General features: G+C 36.8%; 1 pseudogene; it reads left to right on the plus strand.

The window, feature by feature from the left end:
- The first annotated feature begins 5,182 nt into the window (after positions 1–5,182).
- On the plus strand, positions 5,183–11,877 carry LOC125475071 (annotated as a pseudogene).
- Positions 11,878–17,405: the final 5,528 nt, after the last annotated feature.

Genomic DNA, 17,405 nt, shown 5'->3' on the forward strand with positions numbered 1-17,405 from the left:
AAACTTTTTCGAAAACGTAATAACCCTTCACCATAAAACAAATATAGTTTCCAAAAATAGCATACTACATATAGTATGAAAACACTTGCTATTAACAGTAATATCTCAAAAATGCAATAATTCACCATATTTCGCATATAAAACATATAATATCTGGTAATCACAATATCTCGCATAAATGAAACATATGCTGACACACGAGTTCATGCGGAGGTATTCTGACATGAACATGATTGGGTGTAATGATGATTTACGCTCTAATACTATGATCACGTAAAGACTTGCACTAAGCACACCATGTATGAGTCCTAATTGTCTATAGCAATCTAGGACAGGACTGGCACTTACCATGGATCTAAAGTGAGTGTAATGGTGTGATGTGAACATACACGTGAAGGCTGGCCCTGGCCCTGGGCGAGTACAAACACCAATGTAAGCATGCACAATGAGCAGTTGACATACATATGATCATGCAACAGTAATTTGATAATTCTACTCAATATAATACTATTCATGGACGTAAATATAATTAAGGCATCCCCTTATAGTACGCATACCTGTGCATCCTATAGAATTACTTCATAATTCCCAACAATACGATATTTTTTATAAACTTTAATTTAATTATGGCATCACATAGAAAATTCATTATTAAGTATATATGAAAACTAAATAAAATTACACACACACACACTATATAAAAGAAAAGACCTACTCATAATTACTTGCAAGACGGCAAATTCGGAATCAATGCGTCAAAATACACTAAGAATGGTTCCCGGCAAATTATGTAAAAAGTCAACATAAAGCCAATGGTCAACCGAAAAGTCAACCAAGCCGCCAAGGCGGTCAACTACGTTAAAACTTCGGAATTTCACTAAACAAATGCTCAAAACGAATTCATGGCATCAAAATTAGTCTAGGATGATTCTCAGGAAAATTTCGTAAAAGTCAACGCAAGAAATATTATAGGAATATTCTAGGAATTGGATCTAGGTCAAGTTAGGGTCAACGGGTCACTGGGTTGGTTCAACGGGTCACTAGGTTAGGTCAACATGTCAGTGTCGGATCCCGGTTTGGATCCGGTTCTAGGTTACGGGTCGGGTTGACTCGGTTTGAAGCCGTGAGTCGACCGAAATCTTGGCAACAATTTTAGACCTCCGTTCAAGTTCAAAATACAACCAAACTCAGCAAATTGTATATGGATTTGAAGCTTAGAGAAGGAGAAGAATTTTATACCAAAATCAAGTCGAGCCGTGGCCAGAGTTGGCTAAACAATGGCCTGAAACTTGTGGTTCTCGCCAGAAAACTGGGAAATGAAAGGCATGGTTAAAACCATCGATTTTTGACTCAAAGACAACCCAGACAGTTAAGAAAAATCACTAGAAATTGAAATAAGTTTGATTCAATTCAAGCTCACCTTGATTTCAAAGCCGAACTCGTCGGAGATAATGGTGGGTAGTCTTAGCGTAGTGAGGTAATAAGGGAGATCGAGGGAGTTTAGGGGAGAAGTTTGAGGTGTACGAGAGAGAGATGAGATGAGACATGAAGATGGTGGCTTGAGAACTCGTCGGAGTAACGATGGTTGTACATGGGCAACAGTGGTGATGGTCTCGGTTTGCAGAGAATAATAGAGAGTTTGATAAAGAGAGAATTAAGAGGGAGCAAAGAGAGAGACTGAGAAGTCTGGAGAAGGAAGGGTACTGGTGGCAAAAAGGGAGAGGTCCGTATGGGACCCACAACATAAAAATCTAAAAGGAAAAATAATATAATAATAAAGGATAAAATACCTAGAATATGAATTTACTAAAATACCCTTCACCTTTGTAGTTCTGTAAAATCTTCATCATAATTCCAAATTCACTTCTGCTTGCGTGTACGCATTCATATCGACGAGTACTATGAGAATATGCTAAAAGAATGGTTCATACATGACGTTCAATGAAAGTCAATATTCTTGTCTCTAGGAGCATTTTGGTCAATTCACACCTTTAAAATTATAAAAACCGTAAAATTAGGGACGTGTTATTACACAAAAGGACTAAACAAAAAATCTCAAACAAAAGGAGCATACAAATAGGACGCCAGTTCTGCATACATCGCATGAGTAAAGGTTCCTAAATGTAGCAAATATGGTGAAGTACAAAAGACAAATCTCAATTCAACTAATATGTTGGAACTAAATTTGTAAAGAACCGCAAACAACGACAATATTTTTCCACTACGAATTACAAATTCCTTGATGGCTGATATTGATGAGAGACACTTGTGGAGTTTGATGGATTTCTTCACGAGATCTGCATGCTTGTTCCACTACAATACTGTACAAGTCTTTTAATCCTAGCCATACAACAAATTAAACGGTCAAGATTGTACTGCGCAGGCAATTTCATGTTCTTTCCCTTACTTCATCTCTAAGTCTTTTGTTGTCTTTCATCACCACCCATCACTTGTTCCCCCTCCCCAAATTTTTCCAATGAGTTTCTGGCGCCATTGTTGGGGATCAAATTTGATTCTATCACTTAATTAGATTGTTACATCTTTTGGTTGGTTTAGCTTTATTGTTAGTTTTTTTAATAATAAATTATTTTTCTAAATCTCTTTTTTAGCTTAGCCATTTGTTTCTTGTTTTTTTTAAGGTTCTAAAAGATGCTAGGCTAGTAAGGCGGCGGGTTGGAGCCTAGCGCCTAGGCGAACCAAGCAGATTTAAGTAAATCTATTATATTTCGTGTAAATAAGCGTCTATTTATACTTAAAATATATATATAATTTCATCATAAACTATAAAATAGAATGACATATATCTTATGAAATATTGGAACACTATGAAAACATGGAGAACAAGCATATAATGTCTGTTCATTTAAGTATTCAACAAGTCTCTTACAATGTATTGAAAAAAACTAAAATGCAAAATGAAAGTTATCTAATTTTTGTCTAAGAAAGTCGTAACCTAGACAGGTTTGGGCAGGCTATGTCACATCCCGGTCCGGGACGGATCACTTCCCGGGCCCGCTCTACCACCGTAGCACGATATTGTCCACTTTGGGCTTACCATTCCCTCGCGGTTTTGTTTTTGGGAACTCACGAGCAACTTCCCAATGGGTCACCCATCATGGGATTGCTCTCGCGCGCTACTCGCTTAACTTCGAAGTTCCCATGGAACCCGAAGCTAGTGAGCTCCTAAAAGGCCTCGTGCTAGGTAAGAATGAGAATATACATATAAGGATCACTCCCCTGAGAGATGTGGGATGTCACAATCCACCCCCCTTAGGGGCCCGACGTCCTCGTCGGCACACCACGGCCAGAGTTAGGCTCTGATACCAAATTGTCACATCCCCGCTCGGGGGGACCACACCCCGGGTCCGCTCCACCACCGTAGCACGATATTGTTTGCTTTGGGCCCCGACCACGCCCTCACGGTTTTATTTCTGGGAACTCACACGAGAACTTCCCAATGGGTCACCCATCCTAGGATTGCTCTCGCGCGCTACTCGCTTAACTTCGAAGTTCCCATGGAACTCGAAGCCAGTGAGCTCCCAAAAGGCTTCGTGCTAGGTAGGGATGAGAATATACATATAAGAATCACTCCCTTAGGCGATGTGGGATGTCTTAGGCTAGGCGGGCGCCAAGCAGTCTAGGCGGGCTCCTTAGCAGGTCTAGGCACCATTTCTTAATTTTCAAACACCTAGACATTAATTGCGGCGGTGACTAGCTACCTAGTGCCAAGGCGACACCAGGCGGGGATTTTTAGAACAATGTTTTTTTTTTCTTCAGAAAATTGAAGCCACTTAACCTTGTTGCCTTTACTTTATCTTTTGGTGGATTGTCATCTACATCTTCGCTTTCCACTCCTCCTTTAAACCCGGGAAGTTTCTTTGTCTAAGAGCTTTACTCATTTATTTTCTTTTTTCTATACTTTTGTTGTCTATTTTCGTTTATCTTCATTTTTTTTTCAGTATTATTGTTTTATTTATGAAAAATAAGAAAATACATAAAATATATAAAATTTCATAAAATCCAAAACTTTCAAGAAATTTATAGCGTGACATTAGTTCCCTATATTTTCTTTGTTTTAACCATATTTTTTATGAACATGACTTGGAAAACTTATATGCATATAGCCTTGTTGATGTGAAACTAGAGCACGATTTGAAGCTTCATATGTGAATCTAGTGAGCTTTTGTAACCCTTGTGAGTTTTTAAGCCTATATATGATTGATCCATTATGCATCAATTTCATTTATTCTTGTGCGCATGGTTTTATTTTATCTGTATCTCTAAAACTTATTTTATACTTATCGTTGCATTGATCAATTCACGTAAATACTTGAAAGTGATGTAGGTATTTATCTCTTTTGTCTGAGCCTTTTTAGCCAACCCTTATTATTATTTTTTGTAGTTAGCCTATTGAGCCTTTATACGTGCCTTTTTTGTTTCTTTAACCTAAATATTTTTTTGCCTAGCCTTGTAAAGATTCCTACATGTCCAGGCTTCTAGCATGTAGCTTTTTATTTTTATTTTTCTTTTCACCAAATTCCAAACAAAAGGTTCAAATTCTAGTTACTTTTTTTGTGAAGAAAGAAATTGATATCAGAATTTAAATTTTTTTTGTCGAAATATTCACAAAACTATTTTACAACAACATAATATAAAATTAATTTAAAAAAAGTTAACACAAACAATAAATTTGCCTCTAATCAAATTAAAATATAAAACCAGAAAAACCTCAAGCTTAGAAATTCTACGATAAATGTGTCCCCCATTAGAGACATATTACTTTAGGACACAGAGATTTCTTTTAATTCTCTAAATGAGTCCTCTTGTGTGGTGGTTGGAATCGGAGATGCCCCTACACTATGTTTGGATGAGGGAAATAAACATGAAATTTATATAAAAGTCATAATTTATAAATTGACATACACCAATTCCCTTGTTTGGATTCATAAACATAGAAATTTAGAATTTCCTTGTGATAAAAAAAATTGGAATTTTGGAGCTCCAATTCCAAAGTTTAAATTCCCTATAAATAGATGCCATTCCCAATTTCTATGAATAAGAGTCTAAAAATAATAAATTTCGTATTCCTTTTATTTTAAATTAATTAAATAAAAAAATTCATAAATTATAAAAAATAAAATCTCGTCATTTTTATTTACTCCATTTTAATATCAATATCCTCGCTAATCTTAAATTTCTCTGTTACTTCCGAATAAGAAGAATCCCCAAAAACCAAGAAAATGAAAGGAGGGAATGTTCAGATCAACTGGCACGACAACAAGCCGGTCCTAACCCTAGATTTCCACCCGATTCTCGGCACTCTCGCCACTGGAGGCGCTGATTTAGACATCAAGGTACTCGCTCAAAATGTTGATTTAATTTTGTTACTTTTTTTTTTCTTGCTATAGTGATTTCATGTTGTTAATTGTTGGACTAAAAGTTTAATATTTACCAGCTTTGGTCAATAAGTTGGTGTGAAACATAGAAGAAACTCCCAGTAGCTTCATATCAAAACAGCCTTTCTTACTATAGTTCCGCCGTGAATGTTGTTCACTTCTCGCATTCCGGCAAGTGAATACCTATGTCTCACTGTTGTATGTTCCACTCAGAAGTGAGTAATGAATGTGCTGAACTGTACAATTGTGATTGAGTTGCATAGCTAGTTTCCGCAAATTCTTACATATTACATCCTGAAACTCGTTAAACGTTAGTAATGCTAACTCCAGACTCGGAGAACAGAATGCATACTGGCTGTGTATTTTCTCAACTTTCTAGGATTGTATTAAGGTTGAAAGGTGTTTTCATATGCAGAACACTAAGTTGAAGTTTCAGGAGTCTACATTTGACTTTATACCGTTATTAATTTACTTTATCTTCAAAGGGTAGCAGATTCTGTTTTCTAGTTTATTTTAGAACATGATTTCCATTTGTACGAGTCTATAAGAATTCAGGAGTAGCTTGAAACTTTAGGATTTCCTACTATTATCCATATATGATGTTGGTGTGAACCTATCACTAAGTTTTTAAGCAGAAATGTAGTATCAGATTTACTATTTAAGTAGTTAGGACTTGCATGGATTTACTCGGAAATTTACCAGAATCCCAATGATCCTCAAATACGACCCCAAACATGTTGCTCCCAGGTTTTGAAATATATAAATAAGCAAGAAGCTTCATGGTAGAACAAAGCATCCATAGTAGACTATACTGCAATGTATAAGTTCCTATACTTTAAAGTTGTAATTTTGAATTAATAAGGATGAATATCTAGTTTCAAGATTCCACAGCATCTCCAGGGATGCTGTTTTAATTTTAGTCAACGTTATGCTAAAATGACTAGAAAGTAGAAAGTTAGTTTAGCTGGTCACTTTTTAAAAAGCTCAAGCCAACCATACTAGCTATTTTAAATACTCACCAATTTGTTCTTACTTTTTGAATTCGTCTTTTTTATTTAACAATTATTTTTTAGCTACTCCAGCCTCATGCGAAATGTAATAGTATTAAAGCATTGAATAGCTAGGCACTAGAAGCCACTTTCTCTCTCCTTAAACACAGGAATTCCTAGAGGTTAAGCTATTTTAGGAACTCGATAGCTAGTATGGTTAACCTCTCACGGAGATGCTCTAAATTTTGAGAGGTTTGAAGTGTGTACTTTTTGTAACAATTGGAAAGATTAGAAAAATGTGAGTCTAATGAAGAAGAATGTCGTTAGGGCTCCCAGATTGTCAATAGATTATGAAGGAATTATGGCATCAACATTCTATTTTGAAGCCAACTCTCATTGATGCCATTATAAAGAACATTTGTAATGATTAAAAAAAAAAGTGTAGAACCAGTAAAGAGAATTTAGAAGTATAGAGGGGTTTAAAGAAGAAGAATGAGACAGAATAAGAGAAACACCAAGGGAATTAGGAGATAATAGAAGAGAAAGAGAGAGATAAGAAAGAATTGAGGATGGAAGAGAGATTAGGGTTTAGAAAGCCGAGAGGGAATCATTTAGGATAATTTCATTCATCAATCTTGTTTGTCACTACTGGATTACTAAGAAACATAAAATTCATTAAAAGGAACTATTGTCCAGGTTTATTCTTGTCTTAAAATGTATTTCAATAAGAGTATTGTTGAAGTTTCTTTGATTTCTCAGTCCCTTCCGTATCTGAAACCAAACTTTGTCCTTCAAACAATAGCTTCTGTTTGTTGTACTTCTGAGTAGCATTTATGCAATAAGTGAAGTTTCTTTTCAAAAGATAAACTGAAGCTTGGGTGATTAGGTTATTCACATGTCTTGCCTTCATCATGCTTATTGTTGATGTTCCAACTAATATGATACCTTTAATGACGATGCAGGAGAACAACTTGTTGCTAGTGCAGATGGTATGTGGAGCCACTCATCAAACTTTATTTGTTTTTATATGTATAACAAGACAATCATGATTCACCTATTTAGCTGATACAGTGTCCTTTGAATTACCTGTTCTTTTTTTCCTGTTTTTCTTCTTATCATTAGGAGGTGATCTCATTGTGTGGAAGTTGCATGGAACATAAACTAACAAAACGTGGAAGGTCCTAAAGACATTGTTGTAAGTGATGCAATACCTACATCATGGTTATGTAAGAGATATCTTCTTTGGATCCTAAGACAGTCCATTGGTTGAAGTCTAAATATAGTCTTTTGGGTCTAGAGAGAAGTGTCCATGGTAGTTTAAGATCAAAATTTTTTTAAGTACAGATGATTATTAAAATAAACAGGAATGTCATTAGGTGCACTCAATGACCGTCATGAAGAAGTGAAGAAAAGTTGCTAATGAGTGTAACAAGTGGTGGCGCTATTGATGAATTTATATGGACAAAGGAATCCTATCCATGCATATGAAATAGTCCTTTTACTGTACAGTGCCCAGGCTTTTGTTTTCAGCTCATATAAATGATGAAACACTAAATTGGATATTCAATGTGCTTATTGTCATTAGATCACACATGATCTCCCAGAAAAAAGAAAACTTGAACCGAGATAGTACCTGTTCCTCATCCCATCCTTGTTAGAGCTAGCTATTTGAGGTTTAGCTTTGTAAATTAAAACAGTTTAACCAATTAGGTTTGCAAATTATGACAAAACAATGATTTTATAGGATACAAAATAATGTACACCTCACATGCACGTTAGTTAAACACCAAATCAGATTCGCATGAATGAAACTTAGTGATTGGTGAAGGCTTGGTGCTTTGTTGAACACCAAATCAGATTGCATGTTGGAGTTCAATTGCAGATGTATTTCAATCAAAATGTGGGATTCTGTTTGGAGCTTTTCAGGCCGTATATTTGTTGCATAAATCCTATGTTCATGATTGGCTTTTCTTGAGTTAGACTTCACCTCAAGGATGTGCTTGACCTCCAGTGGTCCATTGATGGTGCATATCTCATCTCTGGGTTAGTGGATAACTCTTGCATCATATGGGATGTGAACAAAGGTGAGAGAGAATGCCCAACCAAAATAACTACAGCAAATCTCTGTTTATTGAAAGATCAAGAATGACCTTACCTATTTCTATTCCTCAGGTTCTGTCCATCAGATTCTGGATTCCCATTGCCATTATGTTCAAGGTATGGCATGGGTCCCATTGGTCAACTACGTTGCTTCTCTTAGTTCTGATAAGACTTGTCGCATTTATGTCAAGAAACCTCAATATGTTTCTCAGCATGCTATTTCGAAGGCTCCACTTTCGGATGATTCTAAGGTTGGCAGATAGTAAATTGTCTATGTATTTTGTTTATCATAATAATAGATGGAATAGACATGTTCTAAGCTTCTTGAGGTTTTCAACTGCAGTTTACAAAAAACCATCTCTTTCTTGATGAGACATTGCCATCTTTCTTTCGAAGATTAGCATGGTTACCTCATGGATCTTTTCTGCTTGTTCCAGCAGGTACTAGCCTCAATAGAATGCTCACTGAAATGTGAACTTATGTAGTGTAATTTTCTGTCCACAATGGTCGGTTGTGTTCCAATGGGAATCGTATGTTTGTTTCCACCCTTCCACCTTTTTGTTGGCAATTATTGTTGTATGGACCTCTAGGGGAGGACTGTAACTGATTTAGTACCATGTCCATTGGGTTAAGTCTGCTTTGGAGAAATGTAATTTGCTCCATTATCTTTTAGATGGACAATGTCATATTCATGAATCTCACTATCAGTTGCAATTTGAGAAGATCTAGGTTACTTAAGTATGGTAATAAATCCAAATGCCTACTTGAGTTAGCACACATGGAGCCACCCTTGGGTGGTTACCGATGGTATGAGATCAACTAGTTGTGAGATTCAAGGGCCATTGTTATGATGACATCTTGGGGCTACTGAGGGAATGGGCCACGCCAAAGAGTATATGTGTCATATGTGTGATTTTCTTGTTGGTGAAGATGTGAATGCCTAATGGACGAGAAACTTTGATACCCTTAAATCCCGCATAGGCTATGATTGGGTAGATTTAGAGTGCTTAAGTAAGTTGTATAATGTTTATATCCATTATTTGTGACTTTTGTGAATAAACTTTTAGCTGTTTAGTGGTTGCTTAGTTTTATTTGTTTCTGTGCATTATGTGTTGTAGGGCCTTAAGTATGTCATGCTATTGTTTTTTGTTTAATTGAGTTATGCAAACTCAAAAGAGCCCATTATTTGTAATCATGTTAATTTTCAGGACTCTTTAAAGTGAATTTAATTTATGATGATTTGAAGTACACGTCATTTTAATTTCCATTGTTGGTAGATTCGCACAAGACATGTATGATTGTATTAGGCTATAAAATGAGTGTACAGGAACTCTGGAATTTTATGGACTAAAGCGTCTATAGAATAACTTACTTCAGTTTTAGAACTTTATGACTTGTGACTACTTCTGCTGGATTTTTAAGTTAGCATAGGTGCTGCTGGAATTCAGTCTGGTAGATATTTGCTATCTTGGTCTAGGGCCTTAGTTTGAATTTTGTTCGATAGGTTAAGCACCTTTTTTAAGGCTCTTACTCATGTTGATTTTGTGCTTTTCTGTCTTTAATATAAGCATCCTAGACTTGCTTTGGAATCATGGTAGACATGTACATATATGCCTATAAGTGTATGTATGCACCTATGTATGTATGTACGTAAGGATCTGTACTTAGTTTGAACTTTTAATGGGTTTTTATAATTTTTTTTAGGATTTTTCTTGGTGCATATATGTTTTAAAACAATGAAAGGATAATCTGAGATGCCCCACTGTATGTTCCTGAAAGATGATGGTGATTTAGACATCCCTCTATATCCTGACTCCCTACTATCTATACTTACCACTAAGGTTTGGGTTCTTTGCTCCTTTTTTTTGACACAACAATCTTCCAATTTCAGGTTCCTACAAAGTATCACCCACAACAGAAATAGTAAATACTGCTTATGTATTTTCTAGGAATGACCTGTCAAGGCAAGGCATAGCATTTACATTTTGGTTCTGAATATTGCTTTTCTTAAAATGATTCGTCATGTATATTATGGAATAAAGTCCACCTAAGTTTCGTGTTGGGTTTCATAGCCTGACCCTGTGCTTTTCAGTTCATAATGGTCAAGTAAATGAACTAAATTTGAAGGGAACTTTCTTCTTGCATTATTCTCCCATTTCATGTTAACACATGCCTGCTGTACAGCTCCCTGGTGCCTGCAAACCTGTTATAGCAATTCATTTCCGCCCTTTGCTATTCAGCCTGTGGGGGTCAAATCAATGTACGCACATTGGTTACATTGTAATTTTTAAACATTGTTGATTGATGATAGTAATATGCAATAGTCTTTGGTGAATTTGCAGCTGGGTTCTTTAACCTTCCCTACTGTATTATTTTTGTTGTGGCCACTCTCAATTCGTTGTACATTTATGAAACAGAGAGTGTTCCTCCAATTGCTATCTTTGCTGGTTTTCACTATGCAGCCATAACAGACATTGCATGGTAAACTTTGTATCAGTTTTCAGCAATAAACTATTTTTTTGATGTTTTAATTATGATAAGGTTGAACTCAGGTATTTTTTGTTCAGAAGGTCACCCGACGCTGATTGTCTAGCATTGTCTTCCCAAGATGGTTACCGCACTCTAATTGAATTTGAAAATGATGAACTAGGGTCACCTATCTATTTAACAGGTTTCCTGTCCTTGCATTTTCTAAATCTATTTATCACTAATTTTTGTATCCATCATTTCTTCCATTGCATCGTAACTCCTGTTTCATTCTGCTACAGAAGAAAAGAAAGTTATGGGTGACGAGAAGAGAAGCCCAGTTCACAAGCCACAGGACATGGTCTTTGAAGCTGCGAAAAATAATAGTCTTATTGAGAAGGCAGAAAACGTACCGACAGAAGCTATGGCAGCTAATAATCTTATTACAATAGACGGTGTAAAATCAAAAGCAGAATGTAATCAACTCACAGAAGCAGAAACGAAAGGAAAAGAAGTCGGGGGTGAAGAAAATGAAAGCCCAGTTGAGAAGCTAGATGACATGGTACTTGATAGTATTGTTGCAGAGAAAATCGGAAAATCAGAAGCTGAAAGGAATGAAGGTAAAAATGAATTACCAATTATAAGTAAGCCTACGAAACGGTGTATTACACTCATGGAATTTGACCCCTGATAGCTGCCATTCTCACCTCTATAAACACTTGGTAGTTAATGTAATGTTTCATATGTCGGGTTCTGATATGTCAACCGATTTTTAGTCATAGGATTCTCTGTGGAGTTAATTAAGTTGTAGTTACTGATGCTAGAAAGATGATCATTTTGGTCCTTTTTGGGATGTCAATATTTGTAAAAGCCAAATCCATATAGAAATGTTTCCATTATTGAGTAGTAGTTTGTTCCTTTTTCAATCCCGGCGTTTGGTTGTTAGCATAATTTTTGTACTATATTTAACACAAGGACAGTAGTTGACTATTACAATAGTTAAGAAGCTTTCTTCACCCTTCCACACAGGAGAAGTGGAATAATTTGTGATGGATTGATGATTGATAGAGCATCGGCTTTTGATTCCATAATCGCTCGAGTAGGAAGGCGATTTCATGTTCATTACGTTGTTTCAATCCCGTTTTGTACCCTAAACCACAAAAACTAGTCCTGAGTGAGTCGGAAAGCAGTGTAATGTTGACAACCTCATAGAAAAACTCTACAAACGACATTGTTGAAATTGACGTGAAATTGAACTCTTGTTCTACTTGGACAACAATCTTTAGGCAACTGTTTTCTGATACCTTCTAAGAATGTCTTCACCGACGAGAAGCTTCCATTGGGTACGTGAAAGCTTTGAGTTTAATCAAAGTGACTAGAATAATGTGCTCTACCTTTTTAACTCAAATTCGAATCACTATTATGGTACTTTAATTGAATGTAATGTAGACATCATAACCTATCATTTGTTGTCAATGCGTTCTTTGGTTTAATGAGTACATTATGGGTGATTATTCCAATTGCATGACATCTTGAATCACATTGATTTCGGTGAGAGTATGTCCATTTCAATTAATTAAAGTGAAGCTCTGTTGGATTTAAGTGTGGAACAACTTAAATGAAACAAAGAAGCTGATGAAATGAGCACTAAATTACATGAGATGGGCCTCAACTGCCTCCAACTTGTGTTGTGGCTCATCTCTAGTGAATGTCAAATATTAATTAGAAACTACAGATTGGGATATGTAATGTATTAGTCCCTTCCATTCACATCTCTCAAATAAGCTTATTTGAGGGATCCTATATAGGGTCCATTTAAGGCCGACCATGAGGGTCCTCGTAAGTGTAACGGACTCAAAGGCTGCGCATTGTCCAAAGAATCTTAAGTTTGATCTTTCTTATGAAAGGATTCGGTAGCTAAGATCCCTACGATATCTTTCTGTATGGATTTCTTGCCTTTGAATCAAAGTCTATGTCTGATAGGGCCCGGGGTTTAGGTCACTTCGACTTCCCCTTTTTTTTAGAAAGGACGAGGCCTTACTTATTCTGTTCAGGGGGGATAAAAGACAAAGAAAGGGATTTGGGGGCGTTGCCGAAGTAGGCGCCTGCTTAGGGCCCCTACTTTGGAGGGGTTCCCAATTTTTTAACATATATATATATTTACAATTCGAATTTAATAAAACTATCATAAAATAAAATCATAGGCAATAATATAATTTTACACAAAGAAAATTTTTACATGTATCAATCTTGAAAGACTTTTGAAACATGGTGAGCATTCTAATATTCATGGGAAAAACTTATTGCTAGAGCTAAGAAAAATTACCGAATAAAATAAATTGAGCAATGGAAGTGTTGAAATATCTTAGACAAATGGATGTTTGTTTTCTGAATGCATGGTTTGCTTATAGAAATTTGTTAACTACACCAGTTACAGTTGCCTCTACATAAAAAAGTTTTACAGAATTAAAGTTGATCAAATATATCTTTGATTAGCTATGTCACAAGAAAGACTAAATGGGCTAGCTATTTTGTCCATTGAAAAATAATTATTGAAAAAATAGATTATGTAAACTTAATTAGTATATTTGTGACTAAAAACACGAGACGTGTAATTAGGGGTGGGCAAACGGGTTCAGGACCTGTAGGTCGGGGTGGGTACTTGCGATTCGGTGCAGGTTCGGGGCGGGTACGAATTTATCAAAGAAGAAATAGGGTAGGGCGAATGTAATTACAGGGCGGGGCAGATCCAACACTTAGAAAGCATGGGGTTGGACCGACACGTATCTAATATGAAATGAATGGATTAGATTAAGGGATTGAATTTGTAATGAATGGATTGGATCAAGGGATTGAATTTGTTTCTCACTAGGTGGAGTCTGCTCACTATCTCGATTCGACCTTTTTTCCCCCTCAGTCATTTCCAGAGTCCTGAGTCTCCTCCTCCTATACACCACACAGCCTGCCATCATCACCGATTCACCATCATCTTCTCTTGACTCCCAATCGCAAGTTGGCACCACCACCTCCCCATCGCCGCGTCGAGAACACCACCATCATCCTACAAAAATTTAGTTAATTTATGAAATAGGGTTTTCTATTTATGTGAGCTTCTGATTTAGGGATTTATGTTTTTGAATTTGGATTTGTGAAAATTGCTTTCTATCGTGAATACTTATGTTGATAGAATGTTGTTTTAAGAATCAGTTTGAGATTGCTTTTGGGAAGATGAATCTGTTCTGGGTTCTCAATTTCTGGGTTCCGGAATCTGGTATGTTTTGGGTTCTTAACTTCTTATGTTCTAGAATTTGGGTTATCAATTTGAATTTGGACTATATATACATAATATATATATATATATTGTAAATTAGCAGTATTAGTATATGTATTTGTACACTAGTTTGGCAGTTCTGCAACTTTTGTTGGCATGTGTTCGTAATGCTAGCTCTAAACATCCAAACATATTAGCCCAGAAATTACTTGTCTTCTCATAATACTTTTATTTTCTATGTTACTGCTGCTCGTAGAGGATTTGCTCCAAATATCAAAGCTTGGCTTAAATTGGTGATTGCTTCTTAGCTTATTTGGATTTGAATAAGCTAGGACTCTGAGTGTGCAGCATTCTTACAGACAAAAATAATCTGATACTGTAGCTGAATGCTCATACACCAATCCAAATTCCAAAAAAAAAGAAAAGAAAGGGGAATTGGACCTATGGACCCATATGGAACCGGCCCGTTTCAAATGGACTGGATTAGGTCCGATTCCTGTATTAAAATTTGTTGTACTCGTTTCGGCCCAGCCCGTTTCTTTTAAACCCAAGTCCGGTCTGGTCCCTTCAAAATTAGGCCAGGCCCGGCCCGGCTCGTGCCTAGCTCTACGTATAATATTTAAGTAATGTTTGAATATATTTCTTCTTTTGATAGTAACTTTCAAAGATACTTGATGTAGAAATATATATATATATATATATATATCTTTTTTTTTTGGTGATTTTTTTTATTTTATACATATCAATGTACAAAGAGGCGAAAGTCAAAGAACTCTAGGGCTCCACTTTGAAGGTTCACCAAGGGCCCCCAAATTCTTAGGGGCGGCCCTGGGTCCATTCTACATCGTATTTCAACAACCTAACTATTCATCTTTTAGGTCTTCCATAAATAATCATCTCTACAAAAGATTACCCAAATCTGAAATCATTTGACTGTTGGATTAAATGGTAGTCATAGTAGCGTTTCTTTGCAAAACCCGTATCCGTCCACTTTCTTCACTACAATTGGATGTCTTAATAATTTTGGATTTGTATATTTTTTGTAAGGATGATCTATGAATGATGTACTAAATTATAGACGAGCCTTCGTACCATGCTCTATTTCCTTAAGGAAGCAAGCCTGGTGACATTCTCTACCTTCCCAAGGAAACTCATTGGTAGAATGCAAAGTGCCAAACTCAGCCATCCTTGCCCAGGAAACAAGCAGAAGCTCAAGCTTGTATCTTAATCTAACATGATTTTACTCAACAAATTCGCACACATACAAAGTAAATACCAATGTTATTCCAAAATCAAATATCCCAAACATCATGCCAAGTTCAATATCATAGTTGAAAGTTGAAGCAAACAGAGAAATAAAAGTAAGACAAAATGCAAAAGGCCCCATGCCCATTGTCTGAGGGAGTAACTAGCCATTCGGAAAGAAAAATGTAACAAAGGTAAAATAAAGCAAGGAGAATAGGTTCTTCATCAATCACGTTGCTATTTCACTGGTACAACATCATCAGGATCATGCTCTGCCAAGAAAAGGAAAGTGAAGGTCAAGTAAACAAAAGAGCCAAGAAACATGGATTGCTTGGGAAAAGTAAAAGACTAACCTCAGTGCGCTACCTTTCCAAATGAACGTTGGAAGCATCAGCCTGCATTTGATTCGCCGCAAGCTGAAGGCAGTTCGCTATCTCCTTTAAACTCCCATGGCACATCTTCTTCAACTTGGACCTCTCATGCTCCAACTCTTTATGCTTGAGCTCAAAGGCACACTTTATCTCTCTTACTTTGGAAGTTTGCCCCATAATGTCTTTATCCTTCTCGAGGTGGTGCCCAAACATTGTGTTGCGAAACTTCTCTAATCTCTTGGCCAATGAGTTTATAAGCATGCCCAGGGTCATCAGATCAGTAATCATGTCACACTAGTATAATGGCTTATATTCTGTAAGCTTCGAGCAGGGCATGCACTCCATGCCCAACAACAGGACCCCTAGCTCTTTAAGCACTATGTCGCGCAGATAAGGTGACAAGTTCCTTAAGTTTCTATCGGCATCCCCTACCTTCTCAAAGAACATGCTTGGAAGTCCAGCAACCTTGTGTGAACCATCACCCTTAAAGTCAGTGTGAAAGATGAAAGCCTCGCCCTCAAAAAACGATTATTCAATCGAGTTTAGCACCTTCGCACCGTTCTTGAACTTATCCTTGAGAGCACCAAATGCCTCGTGCCATGGTGCCCACTCCTCGATCGAACCTGCTCTTCCAAGGAACAAAAGGAAGCATAATAGTTGAAGCTTGGACATTACCAGGGAAAACTCCCGCTGCCATTTCCTTAGGGAAAGCCACATGCTTGGAAGGAACAACATTGGGGGCTTGTGGACTTATAAAAGACATCGGAATGACAATGTTAGCTAGAGAGACATATGTCCTAACACTCTTTGCATGCAAGAATAAATGAATCAACACATTCAGACCATCGATATCACCTGTGAGGAAAGCACAAAGTGTGCATCATGAAATGATATATCAGTAAGCAGAAGCATGAAATATCAGAAGCCATTGAACCTATCCAAGGTAAACATGTAACATGAAGAAAGACATGCCAATGCTCAACAATGATTAATCACCTCATACGTGCATGAATGAATCCATGCAAGTAAGAGAGAATGGGCAAGCAGTTGAAAAAATCCACACAAAGATGTCCATGAGGGAAAAGAAATACTTCTACATTCATTGAAGTCGTAACACTCGCCACAATGGGATAACATGCTACACCTACTCGGACATCATCATTGAGGAAAATATCAACCTCATCGAAATTAACATTACCAATCACTTTGTTGTCATTCTCATAACTTAATCCTGTATCACTATCCCTGCCAGCAATACCTTTCCTAGGGGAAGCCTGAGGATGCCATCTACTTCTCGGTTCAAATTCGGCACTTGTATTGCTACTCTCTTCACCATCCAAATCCTCACTGGACACCTTGTCGTCAGCAGCACCGTTGATTCTCCAATCCTCTTCACTTAAACCAGTAATATTAAGATATTTAGGAGACTTAAGAGTACCAGATGACACAGAGGCCTGAGAAATCCTGGTTTTATAAGTGGGACCAACATGTGCAGCTTCTTTATCAGACGCTACAATGAAGAGACTCGGTTAGAATACAACCTTTAAAGTATGGCAAAGCAAGAAAT

Source organism: the organism of the source record quoted next, unplaced genomic scaffold (genome assembly GCF_019419815.1).
Source record: "Pyrus x bretschneideri cultivar Hongxiangsu unplaced genomic scaffold, Pyrus_bretschneideri_v1 Contig130, whole genome shotgun sequence".
Classification (NCBI taxonomy): domain Eukaryota; kingdom Viridiplantae; phylum Streptophyta; class Magnoliopsida; order Rosales; family Rosaceae; genus Pyrus; species Pyrus x bretschneideri.